Below are 23,110 nucleotides of genomic sequence, written 5' to 3'. Positions count from 1 at the left end.
CTGATTAAAAGGATACTTCTCTACATTATGATCTGATTAAAAGGATGCTTCTCTGCATTATGATCTGATTAAAAGGATACTTCTCTACATTATGATCTGATTAAAAGGATACTCCTCTACATTATGATCTGATTAAAAGGATACTTCTCTACATTATGATCTGATTAAAAGGATACTTCTCTGCATTATGATCTGATTAAAAGGATACTCCTCTACATTATGATCTGATTAAAAGGATACTCCTCTACATTATGATCTGATTAAAAGGATACTTCTCTGCATTATGATCTGATTAAAAGGATACTCCTCTACATTATGATCTGATTAAAAGGATACTTCTCTGCATTATGATCTGATTAAAAGGATACTCCTCTACATTATGATCTGATTAAAAGGATACTTCTCTGCATTATGATCTGATTAAAAGGATACTTCTCTACATTAAGATCTGAAATCACTCACTTTTTCTTTGAAAGTAATATTTCTTTCAAAGTCTTTGAATATTTGTTTTTGTAGTTCAGCTGCACCTAAAGAAGTTTGTGAACATTGTAAAAATGTAATCTGAGGGCTTAAGCCATTACAGTCATACTTGGAAAAAAGAGCTCAAATTAGTAAAGCTTACAAAGTTACACAAAAAAGAAAAAATTGCATCCTGAGATCACCATTTCAAAAATAGAGGATGTGCCAGAAGAAAGGATTGTACAGCATAATGGAAACGATATTTAATGCACTGCATCCAAAAAGGGAAAAACATCCCAAGCCCCCATTTCAGATGACTTTAGGAAATACCTTCAACATCACCTACTAGAAAAAGGGGTCATAAGTCAGTCTGAAAGGCATTTGAGGGCATCACGTACATTGATATTAAAACTGAAGATCCTTTATTACTGTTTGTTCCTCTGTCATCAGGGTCATGCATTTCTTATTGCGTAGTTCCTCAAACGTCCATCCCTGACACTACCTAGAGAGACCCTAGCATTCATGACCTTTATGTTGGCACCTTCGTTACCATCATTGCCTCTCTCTCAAACCCAAGCATTTTTGCTGGGAAATGCATTAACCTTGTTCAAGAAACTGCAAAATCTCTAGCCTTGCCTTCCTTTGAGTTACTGATAGATGTCACAAGCGGCTTGCAGATTCTATGAAGGACCAGCTTATTTGACACCCTTTTTTAGTATCTGTTTTGGCTCAGGAAAATGAGGGTGAAAAAAAATCACCCTTTTTTTCCTTTGAAGAGGAAGTTGTTAATGTGAAATTGTCCTATGTCGCCTTCATTCTTAACTGGTTTAGAGCTGATCCTCGGCTCCGACTCTGCCATTTTTACAAGCCCAAGGTCTCTAGCTCGAGGCCAATTCCCTATCCCATGATGCCCTAGTGTGCTTCCTCAGATCTCGTTTGCCGCTGAAAGAGCGTTTTTCAGCTGGCTCAGGCTAAGTGATAAATCTTTTTTCTATACCTTTCTTGTACATTTTCCAGAGAAAACTTAGAATAGTGTGTTTTAATACTGTACAGATTATCGTACTAGTTTATTTCTTAGCTTTGATAGAATCCCTTTAAATTTTTAAGGTCTGTTATTGGGCCTACCTTACCCTATCCCACTTCCTAGTTTTCTTAGAAGAGTTTGTTAATATTTAGGTAAGTGTGCAGTGTTAAAACTATTATGTAGATAGTAGTTTTTGAGGATAGCCCTGTTTTTATTTAGAGGGCTCCTTCTACTTAGAAATTTAGATGTATCTTGTTAATACCTCAGACTGCTCTTAAAATTGGTTGTTGTGGTTTTTCCTATCTGATATTGGTGTTTAAATAGTTTACCCTTATTGATAACCTTGTTTAAATTAGAGAGGTTTTAGGACTGATTATTTCTTTATAATGTCAGCTAAACAGACAAAAGAATCAAAACCTTCAGGCTTTAAGAAATGCCCCAAGTGTGGGCAAAAGATGTCCTTAACGGATGGACATAGTGTGCGTGTACTGCTTGGGTGTCTTTCATCTACAGGACTCTTGTGCTATATGTCATTCATTTAGTGCAACAATCCTTCATGAGAGGAAAAATAAGTTGATTTTGAAGGGACTCATTAAAACAAGTTTCACTGAAGCCTTAGAAAAAGGTCAAAGCTCCAAAGAAAAAGCCATGTCACCTTCTTCTGATCAATCAATATCCTCCAAGAGATCCTCTACTTCGGAGGAGATGGAACCAGCAAAAAAGACACTGAGAATGTCTACGACAGCTTTGAAAGAAATTGCACCAGACAAATCTATAACCTCTGCTCCAATGGTTTTGGAGCCGTTGGTTTTATCAGTACGGAGCCGGTCCCCGGCAGTGGAGCTGGCATCTCCTACCTTGCGTTCACCAATCCTACAAATGTCAGCTTCCCTGACTCCATCGTCCAGATCCTCTAGGAGCCTCTCAGTCTTTGATATGGATTGCGTGGTTCAGACTACTGAAGACACTGGCGTTGGCCAAACTTTTATCGGAACCGACCCTCAGGGCTTCAGAACCGACTGTATCTGCTCCATCTATCTTGATTCCTCCGATCTGACCCGACCCGTGGTTTTGGAGCCGAAAAGGGTGGAACCAGTGGTGATAGTATCATCGGAGCTGAGACCTGCCGCTGGATCTTTGGCTCCAAATGCTCTGACTTCCTTGGTGCCGTCTGAGGAGTCTGGGAGCCGACACTTACCAGTCGGCTCCTGGGGGATGAGTGGAGACCATCTTTTTTTGGATCAGACTCTTCATCTCGGAGCCTTTGCTCATGTGAGCTCGGCTTCTATCTCTGCCTCAGAGCCTGCTCCTGTGGTGCTGGGAGTGTTTCTTGGTTCCTTGCAGCTGGAACCTCCTTTGTTCCATGGGGGTGAGGCCTTTGAGGCTATGAGGAGAGCCCTGTCCTCAGAGTCAGCTTCACATTCTGTTACTCCTATTCCATCCTTTAGAACTCCAGTGTCTGTCTCAGCCAAGCATACAGCTCAAGAGCTTTAGGAAACCCCAGTGGGTGGACCCTTATCTTCTGAGATCAATCCAGAATATGCTTCTGAGGAAGATCCTCCAAAGAAAACATGCAAGATGAAGCACTTGGACTCCCCCCAGGAGTCAATTACATCTGACACTGACCTCAAATCAGAAGGGTCCCCAAGGTCGCCCTCTGAGGATGTCTCTTTAGCAGACATCCTAGAGATCCTAAAACAGAGAGGCAACTGGAAGCCCATCAACCCTACTGATGAGGAGTCCGTGTACCTGAAAGCTTTTGGATCTCGATCCTCCTCCTCCCGGGTGTCTCCGCCTTTTGACGAACTCATGGAATTGGTTTGTTGAAAGGCGTGCGAGTCTCCAGATACAGTGGAGCCTGTCCCCAGGAGACCTAATAAATTTATCACCAGCCCAGAAGACAAGACATTTTTAACAAAATGCGTTCCGGTAGATGCTGTGGTGGTGGCGGTGGCCACTAAAAAGGAGTTATTGGAAATGTCCTCATCTCTTCATCCTCCTAATAAGGATTCGCGCACAATGGACAGGTATGGAAAGTGCATGTTTTCATCAGTGGCCTTTACTCTCAGGTCCCTGAACTATTTAACCCACTTTACTAGGTTACAGGGAGATCTCTTAAAAGAGCTTGGAGATGCTCTGCAGGGTTCAGTAGCTGAGGGGACATCAGAGAAAGTGTCATCTCAACTCTCCATCCTTAATTCCCTTGTGAACTCGTCCGTGAGGCTAATCTCTTATGCAGCCAATGGAGTGAGTAGGTCAGCGAGTTCAGGAATTGCCCTTAAAAGACACTCCTGAATGCGCCTATGTAATTTCATGGAACCCTTTGTCATTCTTTATAAACACCCCTTTTGATGGCTCGTCCCTTTTTGGGCCTAAAGTAAGAGACCTTAATCAAGTGTGAATGCGAGTGAAAGGCTCTCTCTGCTGTGGGAGTATGTTTTTCCACCCCTTCCAGACCCTATCCCAAGGGTCAAAAGGGGGGGGGAGATATGATTCCAGAAATCCTAGAAAGTCTTTCCTGACACGTGGCGAATCCTCCTTCAAGGGCAGAGGAGGAGGTAATAACGGAAGACGCCAACAGTGCAGCAGAGGGGGTCTGAAGAACCAAGGTGACGGCAAATCTTTTTTTCAGGAAGCCTTGTCAGCACTCCTGAAAAGAGGCCCCATCTGTCCCTCTCTGGAGGCAGTCGGGGGATGCTTATCTTTGTACTCAGTTGCCTGTCTAAAAATTACAAAGACAGATGAGTACAAAGAATCATATCCAGAGGTTACTCTGTCCTCTTTTCAATGCCACCTCTGAATCCCAGATGTTCCACCCAATCAGTGGGATCAAGCAACTATAGAAATTCAAAAGTTGCTAGAAAGTCATCCAGTCAGTCCCTGCAGACCAAATAGGATCCAGAACTTACTCAAGATTATTTTTAGCTCCAGAAAAGACAGGGGACTGGAGACTCATATTAGATCTCAGCAGACTAAACAAGTCAGTAAAAAAGACAAAGTTTCGGATGGTCACATTGCAGTCAATACTTCCCTTTCTAGGGAAAGACAATTGGATGTGCTCGATAGACCTTCAGGATGCGTACTACCACATAAAAATGGACAGGCCATCCAGAAGTCACCTGCGCTTTCGGCTGGGAGCCAGTCACTTTCAATTTTGTGCTGTGCCCTTTGGCCTCACTAGAGCCTCCAGAGTGTTCACCAAATGCATAGCAGTAGTCACGGCTCACTTGAGGTGACTAGGATTTCGGGCGTTTCCATACCTGGATGACTGGCTCCTAACCACCACCACCAAGCAACTACTCATCGAAGCAAGGGACAGAACCCTAAAACTATTTGCACAGTTAGGGATTACGGTCAGCTATGAAAAATCTGCCTTATTGCCATCTCAATATACCATTTTTATAGGAACAGAATTAAACACGGTCAAAATGATGATAAAACTTCTTCCTCTGGCACGCATGTATATGAGGATTCTCCAGTGGCTTCTTTTTGCACAGTGGTCAATGCAGATGCTTCTGGTGTTTCACAAAATTATTCTGACTCTGGCTTGCTAAAAAGATCTACTTTGGTGGCTTCAATCAGACCAGGTGACAATAGGCAAACCCTTTGTTCCCCCAGCTCCGCTAGCCACATTGAGCACAGACGCTTCCCAGATGGGGGCATTATCTGGGGAGAACAGCCCAAGGCACGTGGCAAGAACAAGAGGTTCACTTGCACATTAATGTTCTGGAGATGAGAGCAGTGCTCGTAGCGTTGCAGGCAATAAAGACTCTCTACCAGTAGGAACAATTCCAATTCAAATAGTATGTGAGTAGTATGGTACATAAACAAGGAAGAACCAAGTCAATACCCCCTTTGTCAAGAGCCTTTCAGACTTTAGCAGTGAGCAATTTCCTCCCAACGCTTTCTAGTAGCAATGCACATCCCAGGAAGATCCATCGTGTTTGCGGACAAACTCAGCAGGGAAATACTGATGCCTCATTGAGTGGTCCCTCAAACAAGAGAGAGGGGAAAGTATTTTCTGAAAATGGGGCCAGCCTTGCTGGAATCTTTTTGCCACGACCACAAACACAAAATGCAGCAAATACTTTGCCCTCATTCCCCCTCCGGGGAAGTCCCTGAGGGATGCACTGATAAACGATTGGCCCCCGGGACTTCTATATGCCTTTCCTCCCTTCCCATTAATGCCCAAAGTCATACAGAAAGCCAGCACATTAGGAAGGACCTTAATTCTAATATCCCCTTATTGGCCTCGTCAAATCTGGTTCTCCTTCCTACAACCTCATCTTCAGGAGGAAACTTGGATCCTGGACCCAGTACCAGATGATCTGATCCATTCTTCAGGAGTTCATCATCCGTCTCTACAGACCCTCAAGTTGACAGCTTGGCTGCTGTGGTTCCAAACATAGCCAGGTTAGAAAATCTTTCATCTGCCACACGATATCTTGATATCTTCTCCTAAGACATCAACAAGAAGACTGTATCCTAGCAAATGGAAAAGGCTTTCTAGTTGGGCATTAGGCAAGAAACTACTCATATTCTGCACCCCTTTCTACTATTTTAGAATTTCTAACAAAGCTTTTTGAAGAAGGTGCTGCAGCTGCTACCATCAGGGTACAATTAGCAATATCAAATTTTCATCTAAGCGAAAATAGACCAAACATTGTCACATAGGTTGTGTAAAGCTTTTCTTAAGGGCACTTGTCTTTTAAGGCCACCAATAAAATCTCCATTTCCACCCTGGAACCTCAACTTTGTCCTATCCAGGATAATTCTTCCACCTTTTGAACCTGCATCTTCATGCGATTTAAAATTCTTAGCTTGGAAAACTGTCTTTTTAGTGGCCATTACTTCAGCTAGAAAGTGTCAGAACTGCAAGTATTTTCAATCAAACCCCCATACCTCTTGTTTCACAATGACAGAGTTTCCCTGCGAACAAACCCAACCTTTTTACCTAAAGTCTGTTAGGAATCCAATCTAAATCAGACCATAGAATTGCCTTTCTTTTTTTCCCCAAGTATCGCAGTAAGGCAGAGTACATGCTACACCAACTTGATGTCCACAGACAGTTACATTTCCATTTACATAGAACAAAAGAATTCAGAAAATATGATCACCTTTGTTTCATTTTCAGATGCTAAACAGGGTACAGCAGTAGCAGAGACCACCTTGTCCATATGGCTATCAGACTGTACTAAACAGGGTACAGCAGTAGCAGAGACCACCGTGTCCAGATGGCTTTCAGACTGTACTAAACAGGGTACAGCAGTAGCAGAGACCACCGTGTCCTGATGGCTGTCAGATTGTATTTCTTTTACCTGTAATTCAGCAAATAGGAAACTACCAGGGAGATTAAAGGCTCATTCAACTAGAGCCATTGCTGCTACTTCAGCTTTTCAGGCCAAAGTACCTGCAGATACCATTTGTGCAGCAGCAACTTGGGCAACACCTCATACCTTCATCACTCATTAGAAAGTAGATATGGCCTCCAGGGACAGGGCTTTCTTTGTGTCCACTGTATTGAAGAATGTACTCCTATGAGCCACCCAGGGTTAATGGAGCTAGGGACGCTGTCCCATCAGTAAAGAATGAAGGTGAGATAGGACAACTTCACATAAAGAAGTTATGTTCTTAGCATAATGTTCCATGTGAGTTGTCCATCGCACCATTCATTATGTCCCTCCCTCCAACCCCTACCCAATGGTTTCCTAGGGGATCTGGACTTCTTAGCAATTGGACCTGACCTTGATCATTTTCAGGTTTCTTCTTATAATATTGGGATAAATTGTGTATAATTTTTCTACTACGCATGCAAACAAGATCTGGGGAAGTACACTAGGGCATCATGGGTTAGGGAATTAGCCTTGAGCTAGTTGGAGACCTTGAGCTTGTAAAAACGTCTGAGTCGGAGCCAAGGATCAGCTCCGAACCCATTAGTTAAGAATGAATGACAAGATGGACAACTCACATGGAACGTTATGGTAAGAACATAACTTCTTTTTTCTCACTCTCACTGCTGCAGTAGTAGCTATTTGTGTCATATCCTGCCCAGGGTATAATGGTAGTATTTGGGTTATATCCTGCCCAGGGTATAATGGTAGCTGACAACATTAAAATTGGTTTGACTAGCCTGGAACAAGCCATCAAATCCCATAAAGATTTTTTTAGATACAAGTACGAATATTGCAGAATTTATTCAAGTATCGAGGCAACTATCGACAAACATATGGTCACTAAAAAGAAAAAAAATTGGCAAGAGATTTAAATGACTATTCCAAGAATAGGGCTTATCCTAAGCCCCCAAAGGTCGGATCTCTTGTGCCAACTTCCAACACAGAGACCTTTAATCATAATAGTGAAGAAGATAATAGCCCTTCACAAGACTCTCCTATAGCCCTTCACAAGACTCTCCTGCACCTCAGCCTCTAAGGAGAAGCGAGAGGCTTATAAATAACAGCGTTAATTATAACAACAACAATAGAACCAATGGGTCCAATGAAAATAATGGTGGGAACAATCGTAATAGGCGTTTTAATAATAGTGAAGAAGATAATAGCCCTTCACAAGACTCTCCTGCACCTCAGCCTCTAAGGAGAAGCGAGAGGCTTATAAATAACAGCGTTAATTATAACAACAATAATAGAACCAATGGGTCCAATGAAAGTAATGGTGGGAACAGTCGTAATAGGCGTTTTAATAATAGCGCCATACCAATATGGGCAACGATGATCCACACGAACAGCAGGGTTTTCACCGAAACCAGGAAGCACATCAAACCCATCAACAGTCCAATTGGAATCGGCCTCAAATGAGGAATAGAAGGAGACAGCGAAGGAGATAGTACCGGACTTTGGTGGGGTACCGTGTATTCACACTAGTACAGGAGGTGACTTCTCAATATATAATTACACCATAATTTATGTTGAACAAGAAATGGTCGATTTTCTATCTAAAGGTCTAACCTTCGTTCCTGCAAAAAATATGGACATAGTCAAGACGATTGTAGACTTTAAAATGTTTGTTAGGAAGCTGAATCTTAATCTTATACTTGGTGAAAGCTCTAGTATGGTCAAGTCTATCCGAGTCTCAAGTCTGTTTAATCCTCCATTACATCCGAGTTTGAATGTTTTTAAAAGAACTTGTGAGATGGGCTTTAGGGCTATAAAGGATAGACAAAAACATCAAAGGAATTCTTTTAACATCGGCCATTCTGAATGAGAATATTTAAAATTTTAAACGATTGTAACATAAGGGTGATGAAGCCCGATAAGGGGGGTGGTCTGGTGTTCATGGACCATTTTGTGTACGTAGAAAGTATGAACAAACTGTTGGACACAGCTGCGTATATTGAGGTAAGCCTTAACGAAGTTAATTTAGCTTACAAAAAGATTAGATCGACGTTGAATGATTTATTTTTAGAAGGGTATGTCGATCTCGATTTGCATCAGTATTTGTCCATGTTGGCGCCCAGAACACCAGTGTTGTTTGGCTCTCCTAAAATTCACAAGACCATTGTAAATCCCCCCTTTAGACCTATTGTAGATGGTCGTGGGTCGATCACCTATGGTTGCGCCAAGTATGTGGATACTGTTCTAAAACCTCTAGTTGAAAGCGAACCCCAAATATGTAAAGATTCATGGGGTTTTCTGAAGAATATTAATAATTTAGAATATTTACATAATACATGTTTCTTGACAATCGACATAAAGGACCTTTACACTGTTATTCCACAAAGAACTGGTTTGGAGTGGATAAAGGATTTTCTTTATAATAAGAAAACTAATGATAATATTATTTACTTGATCGAAACATTATTAGAAATTGTCTTAACTAATAATTTTATGTCCTTTGAAGGGCGGATTTATTTACAAAAATCAGGAGTGGCCATGGGGGTCCCCCTGTGGCGGTAGTTTCGCTAATGCTGTCATGGCACAATGGGTGAACAACTTCTTGTTCACCAATAGAATGTTTCAAAACAATGTCTCCTGGTACACTTGGTACAAGGATGGCATGTTTTGTATTTGGAAAGGTGACATTTCACTTAAACCTGATTTTATTAAAGACATCACATCAACGACCAATTTTTTGGAATTTACTTATGCAGTAAGTGAAAGTTCAATTAATTATTTGGACATTTTGCTTATCAATGACAAAATTAATGGCAGGTATAAAAGTTTAATTTATAGAAAACCCACCTACTCAAACACATTTTTACATTTTTCCAGCAATCACCCTTACCATCAGAAGCGTGCCGTAGTTAAAGGCCAGATGGTAAGGGCGGCTCGAATGATTTCTGATAACTTAGACTTCAAGTCTGAATGTGAAAACCTTAGGTGTATGTTTTTGAGTAGGGAGTATCCAAGTCACATGGTGCTTAACATTCAAAAAGAAGTGTTATTTAAAAGAACTATAGGACATTTCTCCCCTATTTGGAACAATCAAAGGACAATACATATGGAGGTTGGTTCGAATCAAAGTAATTTCATAGATCAAGAAGGGACTGTTGATAGTAGGTATACTAACTCCTATCAGACTAGGTTTTTATGTACTTTTTCATTGGACTATCAATTTATCAGAGACATTCTTAATAAAAATTGGGATATTATAAATGGTGACGAAAAGCTTTTTAAGTCTCTTGGTACATGTCCTAAGATTACATTCAGGAGGGGCCGGAATTTAAAAACAATTTTGGAGGCCAAAAAAAGAATACAGTTAAATAGGAATGTAGGTATGTTTAAATGTGGGGCTTGTTCCCAATGTAAATACGTCTTGGTTAGTCACCTTTTGTGTATCAACGACACTTTTTACAAAATTAATTGTCGATACAGTTGTGACACTAGAAGTGTCACATATGTGGCACTATGTTCCCAATGCAAAGCCTATTATATTGGCAAGACTGAAAGAAAGCTTAGACAGCGCATTTACGAACATTCATATGCCATTATTAAAAGGGACACCAACAACGCTTTAGCAAAACACTGTTTAGAAAATCCTGGGCATAATTTTAAGTTTGCTATTTTGCAGCACAGACCTCAAGATTTTAAAGGGGGACCTTGGCAAATATTGCTGGAGGTCGATGAATTGATGTGGCAAATAAGAACAAAGGCCCATCTTTACCCAGGTCTTAATGAAAATATATCTATAAAATATATGCTTAAATTGTTAGCATTACAAAGATTAAGTTCATACTTTAATAAGTTTATCAGTTATTTATGTAGGTAACATTATTTCTTTTAGGTTTAGACGAACTTTGTCAATGTTGCAGTGTTTTTTATTAGAAGTGTACTTATCCTTGTTTAGCTGTTTAGTATATTGTTGTTTACCAAAGTTTTATGACAAGTTCATTCATTTACCCACTTTTTATTTATTTAGTTTCTTGTTCTTCGTGGCCACTCCAAAAGATTTTGATAACCAATATTTGTGTTAAAATGTATTGAAATGAGGATATACTTTTAAATATGAACACATAACATGAATATTTTATTACCTATTTATTTTTTATTACTTTAATGAAGTATTCTCATAGGAAGTACGATAGATTTTTGCTATTGTGTGTTATCTTAAACAGTTAACTAACTAGTTAATAGGTTAATGGTTCTTTTATAAGTGGTTTAATTGATTTGTATCTGTTTGAAGAAGGCAGGGTAAGAACCTTGCCGAAAGCGCTTACTTAAATAAATCAGCTTTTTGGAGAATTGCCGGCTTTTATTGATTCTTCTTCGCCTTCATTTAACAAGTTTAGTGCGTGGTTTTTTGTCGTTAACGAGTGGATATGCCACATGTCTATTCTTGTACTGTGCTAAACTTGGGGGATGTTTTTGATTTTGTCTACATAAAAGTTTGTTTGATGTTACTTTTATGTACTTCTAAACAGAGTGCACTTTACTTTTGTGGTAAAAAGTCATTTAAAACTACTTTTTCTGTTGGTAAACTGTTTACTTTTTGTGGCTGGAAAATGTATAAAGTGCTTTTTACTGTGTGTTACATGGGGAGAATGTGACTATGGCACCTTTCTTCATTTGATGATGTCCTTTCCATTCTTCAGTGTATGGGTTACGGATCCGACCTTGGATCTGACTGCCGCATTCTTCTTCAGTGTATGGGTTACGGATCCGACCTTGGATCTGACTGCCGCATTCTTCTTCAATGTATGGGTTATGGATCTGACTGCCGCATTCTTCTTCAATGTATGGGTTACGGATCCGACCTTGGATCTGACTGCCGCATTCTTCTTCAATGTATGGGTTACGGATCCGACCTTGGATCTGACTGCCGCATTCTTCTTCAATGTATGGGTTATGGATCCGACCTTGGATCTGACTGCCGCATTCTTCTTCAGTGTATGGGTTATGGATCCGACCTTGGATCTGACTGCCGCATTCTTCTTCAATGTATGGGTTACGGATCCGACCTTGGATCTGACTGCCGCATTCTTCTTCAATGTATGGGTTACGGATCCGACCTTGGATCTGACTGCCGCATTCTTCTTCAATGTATGGGTTACGGATCCGACTTTGGATCTGACTGCCGCATTCTTCTTCAATGTATGGGTTATGGATCTGACTGCCGCATTCTTCTTCAGTGTATGGGTTACGGATCCGACCTTGGATCTGACTGCCGCATTCCTCTTCAATGTATGGGTTATGGATCTGACTGCCGCATTCTTCTTCAGTGTATGGGTTACGGATCCGACCTTGGATCTGACTGCCGCATTCTTCTTCAGTGTATGGGTTACGGATCCGACCTTGGATCTGACTGCCGCATTCTTCTTCAATGTATGGGTTAAGGATCTGACTGCCGCATTCTTCTTCAATGTATGGGTTACGGATCCGACTTTGGATCTGACTGCCGCATTCTTCTTCAATGTATGGGTTCCCGAGGATCTGACTGCCGCATTCTTCTTCAATGTATGGGTTATGGATCCGACTTTGGATCTGACTGCCGCATTCTTCTTCAATGTATGGGTTAAGGATCTGACTGCCGCATTCTTCTTCAATGTATGGGTTACGGATCTGACTTTGGATCTGACTGCCGCATTCTTCTTCAATGTATGGGTTACGGAGGATCTGACTGCCGCATTCTTCTTCAATGTATGGGTTACGGATCTGACTTTGGATCTGACTGCCGCATTCTTCTTCAATGTATGGGTTACGGATCGGATCTGACTGCCGCATTCTTCTTCAATGTATGGGTTACGGATCTGACTTTGGATCTGACTGCCGCATTCTTCTTCAATGTATGGGTTAAGGATCTGACTGCCGCATTCTTCTTCAATGTATGGGTTACGGATCCGATTTTGGATCTGACTGCCGCATTCTTCTTCAATGTATGGGTTAAGGATCTGACTGCCGCATTCTTCTTCAATGTATGGGTTACGGATCCGACTTTGGATCTGACTGCCGCATTCTTCTTCAATGTATGGGTTATGGAGGATCTGACTGCCGCATTCTTCTTCAATGTATGGGTTACGGATCCGACTTTGGATCTGACTGCCGCATTCTTCTTCAATGTATGGGTTATGGATCTGACTGCCGCATTCTTCTTCAGTGTATGGGTTACGGATCCGACCTTGGATCTGACTGCCGCATTCTTCTTCAATGTATGGGTTATGGATCTGACTGCCGCATTCTTCTTCAATGTATGGGTTACGGATCCGACCTTGGATCTGACTGCCGCATTCTTCTTCAATGTATGGGTTATGGATCTGACTGCCGCATTCTTCTTCAATGTATGGGTTATGGATCCGACTTTGGATCTGACTGCCGCATTCTTCTTCAATGTATGGGTTACTGATCCGACCTTGGATCTGACTGCCACATTCTTCTTCAGTGTATGGGTTATGGATCCGACCTTGGATCTGACTGCCGCATTCTTCTTCAGTGTATGGGTTACGGATCCGACCTTGGATCTGACTGCCGCATTCTTCTTCAATGTATGGGTTACGGATCCGACTTTGGATCTGACTGACGCATTCTTCTTCAATGTATGGGTTATGGATCCGACTTTGGATCTGACTGCCACATTCTTCTTCAATGTACGGGTTATGGATCCGACCTTGGATCTGACTGTCGCATTCTTCTTCAATGTATGGGTTACGGATCCGACCTTGGATCTGACTGCCACATTCTACAGACTTCATATCCAACTCGTGAGTTCCTTCCTTTACCCAAAATGCCATAGTTCGTCCCCAGTACCCTAGATCTCATTTGCCACCATCTCGCACAGAAATGGATCCTCTGTGAGCATTTTGCAAGACTTCCTACTTAATTACTATCTTGTAGTTCCTCCGTCTTAGTTTTCAGGTTTCTTTTGTTAGTCTGTACCTCAGGTAATTTCTTACGTACTATTGTTGGTACCTTTTTCTCATGTAGCCTCTTTCTATCTCTTTCTTACCTAGTTTGATAGGGTATTATTAACTACTATTGTTGGTAGTCCTTTACTGCACTTTCACTGTAGTCCTTACACAAAAACAAACACATATACTCTTTATCTTCTCTTTTTCACTTATTGTTAACTTACTGTGGCTGAGAAGCCTACAAGATTTAAAAATGCACTTCCTGTGTGCACAAAATTCCAAATTCAGATCCCCATCGTGGGAGTGCGTTTATTGTCTAGGAGCAGCACATCTGGGTACGAACTGTACCATTTGTGTCATGTTTAACTTGAGGGCTGTTGCCAATAGGAAAAATAAGTTAGTCCTCAAACTCCCAGCAAATCGTACAAGGCTCTGTCAGAACATAAAAAAATATCCCTCGAGTCTCTTTAGGCTTCATCATTCTCGGAGCCTCCACAAAAAAATAGAGATCATCAGATCCCACTTCGTTGGATCCGAAGAGAAACTCTTCAGATTCTAAGCCTTCAGATCCAATGGTTCTCAGGCAGTCCAGCTGTTCATCCTCTGGATCCAAACCTGTGTGATCCGACTTCTGGTACCTCTTACCTCTTATACATTGAGAACTCACTCACCCAAGATGGTCTACCCTGTTTTTCCTCACCCTCATGATCCCCTCATGCAAACTCCAAGGAAACACTCCAGACCTCAGTCCATTACCTCATCATTCAGGTCCTCCAGGAGTCTTTCTGAAGCTGAAGTGGATAGGATGATGAGAATGTTATACTGGTTCCATCTTCCATCAGATCCATGAACCTTCCTGCCACTGCCTTTACAGTTATCTCCTCTTGTGATCTACCATTTGGTTTCGGAGCCCAAGGTTCCAAGAGTCCCAATGTCGGAGTTGAAGAGAATTGCATCTTTGACCACGACCATTTCCTTGACCAGTTCTGCTCCTGTTCCTTCAGATCAGGATGAATCTCTGAGCCGAAGTTGACATCAGATCCATGGGGCCAGGATCTATTCTGATGTCAGATGCATCCTTGCCCCTCAGAGTCTCAGCACTATATAGCTCAGATCCAACTCGCTCCTTAAGGCACGAATCCGGACAAAGTTGTGGTTTACCTGCTTTGGAAGTCTCAGCTCTGGTGCGGCCAGCCACGGCTTTTCCTGACCTTTTGTCCTTTGAGGTTATGGAGAGGGTGTTCTCTCATTCAAGAGATTCAGTCTCTCATGCATCCTCAGATCTTACACCCTTTCCCCTTATGGTTTTGAGCTCTGATCCCATCAAACCTACTCCACAGGGGCAGCCATTACCTACTAGCATCCAGGCAGTTCCCATAGAAGAACTACCCCTCTCTTCGGACATTTTCCCAGAGCATCCCGCTGAGGAAGTTCACCGAAAGAGAATATGTAAAAGGAGGCACACATATTCCTCCTTGGAATCTCTCTCCGAAGATACTGGCTTCGATGTCTCATTTGGAGACATTCTGGAGATCCTCAAGCAGAAAGGTGGTTGGTCCTCAGGTATTCCTACCCCTGAGGAGTTGCTGTTTCTGAAGGCTTTTGGTGCTTGGCCCATCTACGTCTTGGGTGACTCCCTAGCTGCTGAGCTTATTTACCTAGTCTGTCACCAGGCATGAAAGGACCTGGATTCTGTTGAGCCAATCCCATGTCCAGATAAAATTTTATCTCCTCCAAAGGATAAGCCCCATTGGAGCAAAGGAGGCCCTGTTGACGCAGTGGTTGTGGCAGTAGATACCAAGAAGGAGCTAGCAGAACAGAGTTCCTTTATCCACCCCCCAGCCCCCACCCCCAAAAGAGAGTCCAGGGCATTGGACAGGTTTGGGAAAGCACATGCTTCCTTTAGCAACTTTTGCCTTGAAGTTCCTGAACTATTTGTGCACTTTGCAAGACTGCAGAGGGATTTGACCAAGGAACTCTCAAAATCTGAGTCCATGTCTACAGAGGATAAGAGATCTTCCTCGCAGCTGGCCACTCTTTTTTTCTATTTCCACTGCGTCCATGAGGTTGATTTCTTATGCAGCAGAAGGCATCTTGCGGGCTGCCAGTTCAGGCATTGCCATAAGGAGACATGCATGGATGTGGTTATGGGATTTTTCTGGAGCCTTTCAAGTCTTGATGGAGCATCCTTTTTTCGCCATTCTGTGAAAGAAACACTTTCCCACAATGAACAGGAAGGAAAGACTCTACCATAGGGATTCACTTTTTTACCCCTCAACAATCCTTTTCACGGAATCAGATGAAGCAAGAAAATGTTCCATAAATCCCAGGGATCTTAACAGGATTCACACTGAGATGAATCCTTCAGAGGCAGAGGAGGGAGTTCAAATGGAAGACTGCATCCCCACAGCAAAGGAGGGCTGCAAAACAAAGGCTTCTGACATTCCTTCCTGGATAGACCCTTTCAGCGCTCCTGAAGGGCTGCCTGACTGCTCACCTCTGGAGGAGGTTGGGGGACACTTGTACTTGCACTCACATGCCTGGGCTGCTGTAACAAAAGATTCTTGGGTGCTGAAAATAATATCCAGAGGTTGCTTTATACAATTTTCACAAACACCCACTTCCAGAAGAAAGCTTCCTTATGTTCCACCCAGTCAGAGAAGCTGCAGCTCAAGTTCAGAAGCTGCTGAACCAGAGTCGTCCAGGAGGTCCCACCAGGCCAGAGAAGATTAGAACTTACTCTAGGTTCTTTTTAGTGCCAAAAAATACTGTGGACCAGAGAACAACTTTAGATCTAACCAATCTTGAAACAGTTTGTGAGGAAGTCAAGGTTCCGAATGGTCACAGTTCAGTCCATTCCACTTCTTTTGCACAAGGACGATTGGATGTGCTCAGTAAATATTCAGGATGCATATTATATCATAATAAACAGTTGCTCCCAAAGACACTTGCACTTTCAGTTGGGAGGCAGTCCCTATCGGTTCAGACCACTGCCCTTTGGACTCAGCACAGGCCCTAGGGTGTTTTACCAAATGTATGGCAGTGGTAGTTCAAATGAGACTACAATGATTTTCAAGTGCTTCCATACTTCGATAATTGTTTCCTCACCACCTCAACCAGATATCACCTGGAACAGTTCAGGGACTATTTGCTCCAAATTTACCACATACTAGGCATTACAGTCAACATTTCCAAACCCAAACTGCTACCAGTACAGAGCCTGGAGTTCATTGGTCTTCATTTAAACACAGTAAGTCAGATTGCTTCTCTGCCTGCTTATCGTATAGATACAGTTAAGTCCCAGGTTCATCAAATTCTTTCTCATCCCAGTCCTCCTGCCAGACGTGTCCGTCAGGCACTAGGTTCCATGGCAGTATCTATGGTACTACTCACATTAGCACGTTACTGTATGCGTGTTCTTCAGTAGAATCTAGCTGTTCAGTGGTCTATTCTTCGATAGCCCCTATCCTTTCTAGTCAGATTGACTCCAGTATGCAAAAAACATATTCGCTGGTGGATCCAGTCGGATGACATTTACTTATGTCACCCCTTCGTTCGGTCTCCTCTAGAATCCACAGTGACCACGGATGCCTTCCAGCTGGGGTGGGGGAGCATTTCTTGGGAAGGACGATCCACGGCATGAGATCCCCCCCGAGAGACCAATTCTCATATCAGTGTCCTGGAGATGAGAGCAGTCCTAGTAGTGCTGCATGCATTTCAAGATTTTCTCCCTCTAAGGACAATTGCAGTTCAAACCGACATGTCTGTGGTCTGGTTTATCAGCAGACATGGAGAAACTCTCTCTTATCCCATCTGTCAAGAAGCTGAGTGTGGCAGTGGGCAATTTCCTCCAGTCACTTTCTAGTGGCAACAGCATAGTAGCGGACAAATTCAGCAGGTCCATTCTGATGTCTCATGAGTGGTCTCAATAAATCAGTGTCAGAGAAACTTTTCTGTCTTTGGGGCAAACCTTGCTGCAATCTTTTTGCTTCCTCCCACAACAACAAATGCAGCAGTTACTTGCCTTGAACCCCCCTCAGGGGGAGTCACCAAAGGATGCTGTCATCAACATTTAGCCCTCCAATCTCCTTTATGCCTATTCCCCAGTATCTCTGATTCCAAAATTCTTACAAAAAGCCAGTTGGTTAAGGAGCTCTGTAATCCTCATTGCTCCCTTTTGGCCTTGCTGGATCTGCTTCCCCTTCCTTTGTCTCATCTTCATTATCCTCTTCAGATACTGGACCCCAGTAAAGACCTTCTGTCATTCCCTCGGAGATGAAACATTGCAATATTTCAGCCTTCAAACTAACCACATGGTTTCTCCAGTTCAGTCAGTAGCTAGACAGCCAGACTTTCTTCCCTGGTATGTAATATACTTTTTTCCTCCCAGAAAGATTCCACTAAAAGAATTTGCAAGAGCAAACAGAAAATATTCTCAATTTGGGCCTTAAAAATGAATTTTTCCTTTCCCTGCCCCTATTTCTTCTGTGCTGGAGCTAAAATCTTTCCACAGTGAAGGTGCAGTTGGCGGCTGTATCAAAATTTCACTCAGGTGACGGTACTTTTTGCTGGGCAGCTTCCAAGATGTGTGAGGCTTTTCTAAAGGGCACCTTCCTGCTCCAATTCCCATTGAAAGATCCGTCACCTCTTTGAGATTTAGCAGTAGTACTTTAAGGCTTGAATCTTCAGCAAAAACTGACTTTAAACGTCCTATCTTGGAAAAAACAGCCTTTTTAGTTGCTAGTGCATCTGCTAAAAGGTTTTTTGAACTCCAGGCTCCTTCATCAAAAGCTCCTTACATTGTTTTTCATAGAGAGGGTCACCTTACGATCATGCTTTCCTGCCAAAAGTGGCTTCTGAATAGAGTATAAATCGAACTCTTCATTTACCTTTTAGCTCTGCTTCTTAACATCTCTCACGGGATTTTTAAAAAAAAATTAACAAAAGTGTCTCTAATTTGGAGGATGTATAATTTAAACAGCTGCTGAACTACTTTCTAAAAAAATAAAATTTGGAACATTTTAACTGCTTTTTCCTGTCAAGAAAACCAGAAAGGTCTAATTGTCTCAATGAGCCATTCTAAGCCCAGTGTACAGGCCAGTATAGTGAAAAGATACAGTCTATACTTACAAGTATTAATGAATTATCTCTGAAGGTAAACTGGAAAACAAAATGGATAATTTTAAAGAAGAGTGTAAAAATGTTAGTTAAACCTAAAACTGAACGATACCATAAGTCAGTCAAAATGTAAAACCTTAAATACAAAATGTGTTTAAATTATAAACCATAAAGTTTCAATAAACCTGGAAACATTTAAACTTCAGACATATTTAGTAAACCCATCAAGGTTATATAAACCATAAAGTTTCAATAAACCTGGAAACATTTAAACTTCAGACATATTTAGTAAACCTGGAAACATTTAAACTTCAGACATATTTAGTAAAACTTTCAGACATATTTAGTAAACCCATCAAGTTATGTATACCATAAAGTTTCAATAAACCTGGAAACATTTAAATGGAAACATTTAAACTTCAGACATATTTAGTAAACCTGGAAACATTTAAACTTCAGACATATTTAGTAAACCTGGAAACATTTAAACTTCAGACATATTTAGTAAACCTGGAAACATTTAAACTTCAGACATATTTAGTAAACCTGGAAACATTTAAACTTCAGACATATTTAGTAAACCTGGAAACATTTAAACTTCAGACATATTTAGTAAACCTGGAAACATTTAAACTTCAGACATATTTAGTAAACCCATCAAGGTTATATAAACTTGCCATTAGTCCCAAGAAAATGAATAAAATAAAATCATATCAAAGAAGTTATAACACATACAATGAAAAAGAGAGTGGCGGCTATTAAGGGTATACTTGACAGCTTTATAATATTTTATGAAAGAATGATTGAGAATATAAATCAGATAGTGTTGATATAGTTGAAACTTTTCTAAGGGAAAATATAAAAAATTAAGAGAACAAATGAGAAAAATACACCATTCACTTTAATAGAAATAAAAGAACAAATTAAAAAGTAAAAAAAAGGGGGGGGTACTGAGCTTGGATGGTCTTGTACCAGAGTTGTATGAGATACTTCGGAAGATGCTGGTAAATTATTAGATCAGGTATTCTCTTGTATTTTCTATTTTAAAACAGGATAAAGATGCTGCAGAATGCTACTCTTATAGGCCTATTTCACTTTTAAATGAGGACTATAAGATGTACATGTCCATTCTAGCAAGTAGAATTAACCTACTAATACCTAATTTAATTAATAATGACTGGGTGTATTTTAAATAGACAAGTCCAGGATAATAAGAATACATACACCGATAGACTATGCAAATAAAAATAGAACTCCCTATAATTAGCCTTGATTTTGATAAGGCTTTTGACTCTGTCAGTTGGTTCTACTCATTTAAAACCCTTAAATATGTGTGTGTATATATATATATATATATATATATATATATATATATATCATTCTCAGATGAGATAATTGCATTAATTTAAAAGTTCTGCTATCATTCTTGTACCTAAGTTAAAATAAGCGCTCTTCTTTTTGAATTCTTTCAAATTACAAAAAGGTACTAAACAGGGTTGCCCTATATCCCCCTTAGCAATAGAACCATTTGCTGATATTAGTGGATCCAATAAAAACATCAGTGGATTGAAAATAAATGACAATTGTGATATTTTACTAACTATTCTGTCCTTCATAGCATTTCAGGCAGTTTATATTATAGTTGTACATTTTGAGCATTTTTGATCTGTTGCTGCCATCTCGTGGCCTTTTATTTATACCAGTTAGATTAACTTGTTTTACAGCATTATAGCAAGCCTCAGGAAGTGATGTAACTCAGTCAGGAAGCAGCTTTCTTTCACTTCTAGCCCTCAGGAAGTGCAGTCATGATCTTCTTTTCTCAGGCCCTGGCATTCACATCTCCTTTTTACAAAGTATTAAAGTTAAGAAATCTCAGTAAAGCTACAAGAAACCCTGATTCTTTTGCTTATTGGATTTTCTTAGTGTTAAGCTGTTCATTTAGCTGTACTACACCTTGCACAGTGCTGTGAGAACGGAACAGTAAAAAGGAGATCCTTGCAGTCCTGAATACAAGAGGTCACTGCACTGCAAATATGTGTCTGAGATCAGGGAAGAAGTATAAATCTGAGGATATGTCCCCCATGACACAGCAGGGCAGGGAGAATAGCTCTAGTGTCCTGAAAGATGATACACGGTCACATGGCTCCAAATCATCAAGATCCGGTACGATGTCCTCAGCATGTACCTTAGCAATCAGAGCTTGTGCCAAAGCAGATGTGGCATGTGCCCAACTGGTATTTGCTGAAAAGTAAGCCATTATGATGCGACAAAAGGCAGAATTAGAAGCTAACCTACATATTCTTCAGTGCCAGAGTGCAGCTGCTTATCTGGAAGCAGATTCATAAGTAAGCAAGATAACTTACTTAGAACCAGAAGTCCCAGAGAAACCTCTCTCCTCTGTTGAACGTACAAGTGAGTACATCCAGAAACTTACTAGTATGCATGCAAGCCAGCAGTCATGTAAGATTATGCAAGGAGAATCCAGCCCAGAGCCAGCAGATGTCCCGGGTATGCCCCATCGGTCTTGTCATGTCAACAGTGTCAAACCAACAAAAGAACAACCTCCAGAGCTCCTTGGAAATGGAAATCCAGGACTCCCACTACCACAGCCTAAAGATTACATGCCTGAACACCAAAACATACAAGATGTCGCAAAGTATCTTATCCGCAACGAAATGGTTAACTCAGGTTTCATCAAGGTTGACTTTCCAGAAAACTATTGGGCATGGAAGTCCTTTTTTCTGAGTGCAACTAGAGACTTGAATTTGGCGGCTACAGAAATGCTGGACTTAATGATAAAATGGTTGGGCAAAGAGTCAGCAGAACATGCAAGAAGCATGCATAGAGTACACTTATTTAACCCTTTGGCAGGACTTAACATGACATGGCAGAGGCTAGAAGAAAGGTATGATTCACCTGAAGCAATTGAAGGTGCTCTACTGAAAAAGCTTGAAGCCTTCCCCAGATTGAGCAATAAAGACAATATAAAATTACAATTGGGCGATCTTCTAGAAATAGTGTGTTAAAGAGGAGGACTGTTTGGCAGGGCTTTCATATTTAGACACTGCTCGTGGTACTAATCCAATAGTGGAGAAACTACCATATACCTTGCAACAAAAGTGGGCATCTGTTGGAGCTAAATCCAAAGAGGAACTGGAGTAGCTTTTCCCCCTTTCTTTGTGTTTTCTAGGTTCGTTCAGCAGCAAGCAAAGATTAGGAAGCAACCCCAGCTTTGCCTTTATTAGCAGCAGTAATCCGCCATCCAGACGAGAAAAGCCTTACAGACCGCATGGTAATACTTCTGTGTTCACACACAAAACAATTGTACCATCAAGGGCTACAAACTGTTAAGACAGCAGCAAGGTGAGCCCTATAGAAAGTCCTGATAGACGATGCCCAATTCACCAAAAGCCTCATCCCCTGAAAAGGTGCAAAGGGTTTAGAGGTAAGCCTATTGAGGAGAGAATGTCCTTTCATAAACAAAATGGCATATAGCTAAAGACTGTAAAATATCAGTCGAGTGCTCAGAATGTGGCAGTGAGAAACACATAGCGGCCTTGCACCCTGATCTACCTCTACAACCAGCAGGGATGGTAGAAGCCAGGAAAGATCAGGGCAGGGAGCAAAAAGAGGATCCCCTTCTTCAGTGATGTCTAAGTGCACTGAAATCTGTGGCCAAGGTAAAAATCTACGGCCACGTTCTAAAAATCTGTTTAGTCACTTTGTATCCTACCGGGAAAAAAGGCAAAGCGGTGAATATTTATGCAGTTCTTGATGAGCAGAGCAACAAATCACTTGCAAGGTCAGACTTTTTCGATATCTTTAACATTAAAACAACTGCAACTCCCTATACTCTAAAGGCATGCGCAGGCATTATGGAAACTGCAAGCAGAAGAGCCATAGACTTTGTTGTTGAATCTTTTGATAAGGAAAAGAGATTCCTATTACCTACACTGATAGTGTGGCATGATACCTGATGACAAGTCATAAATTCCTTCTCCAGAGGTGACTTATCACCCTTACCTCCGCCCAATTGCTCACCTCATTCCAGCTGTTAATTCTGGTGCTTCTATCCTTTTGCTTCTTGGAAGAGACATTTTAGAAGTACACAAAGTGCATGAGCAAATGAATGGACCGGTCAACGCCCCTTATCAAATTAATGGACCGGTCAACGCCCCTTATGCTCAGAGACTTGACTTGGAGTGGGTCATTGT

The 23,110-nt window shown here is 41.3% G+C and overlaps 1 protein-coding gene across 2 annotated transcripts in view; it reads left to right on the top strand.

Annotated features, from left to right (window-relative positions):
* Positions 1-23,110, top strand: part of LOC122815922 (RNA helicase Mov10l1-like) — a 673,308-nt gene that overhangs the window by 256,768 nt on the left and 393,430 nt on the right. The gene's annotated exons all lie outside the window — the stretch shown is intronic.

The sequence above is a fragment of the Protopterus annectens genome, chromosome 11.part0 (assembly GCF_019279795.1).
Source record: "Protopterus annectens isolate FY-2018-M chromosome 11.part0, PAN1.0, whole genome shotgun sequence".
Lineage (NCBI taxonomy): Eukaryota > Metazoa > Chordata > Ceratodontiformes > Protopteridae > Protopterus > Protopterus annectens.
Note: the sequence above shows the minus strand (reverse complement) of the source record. Positions and strands in the feature narration are given on the sequence as shown.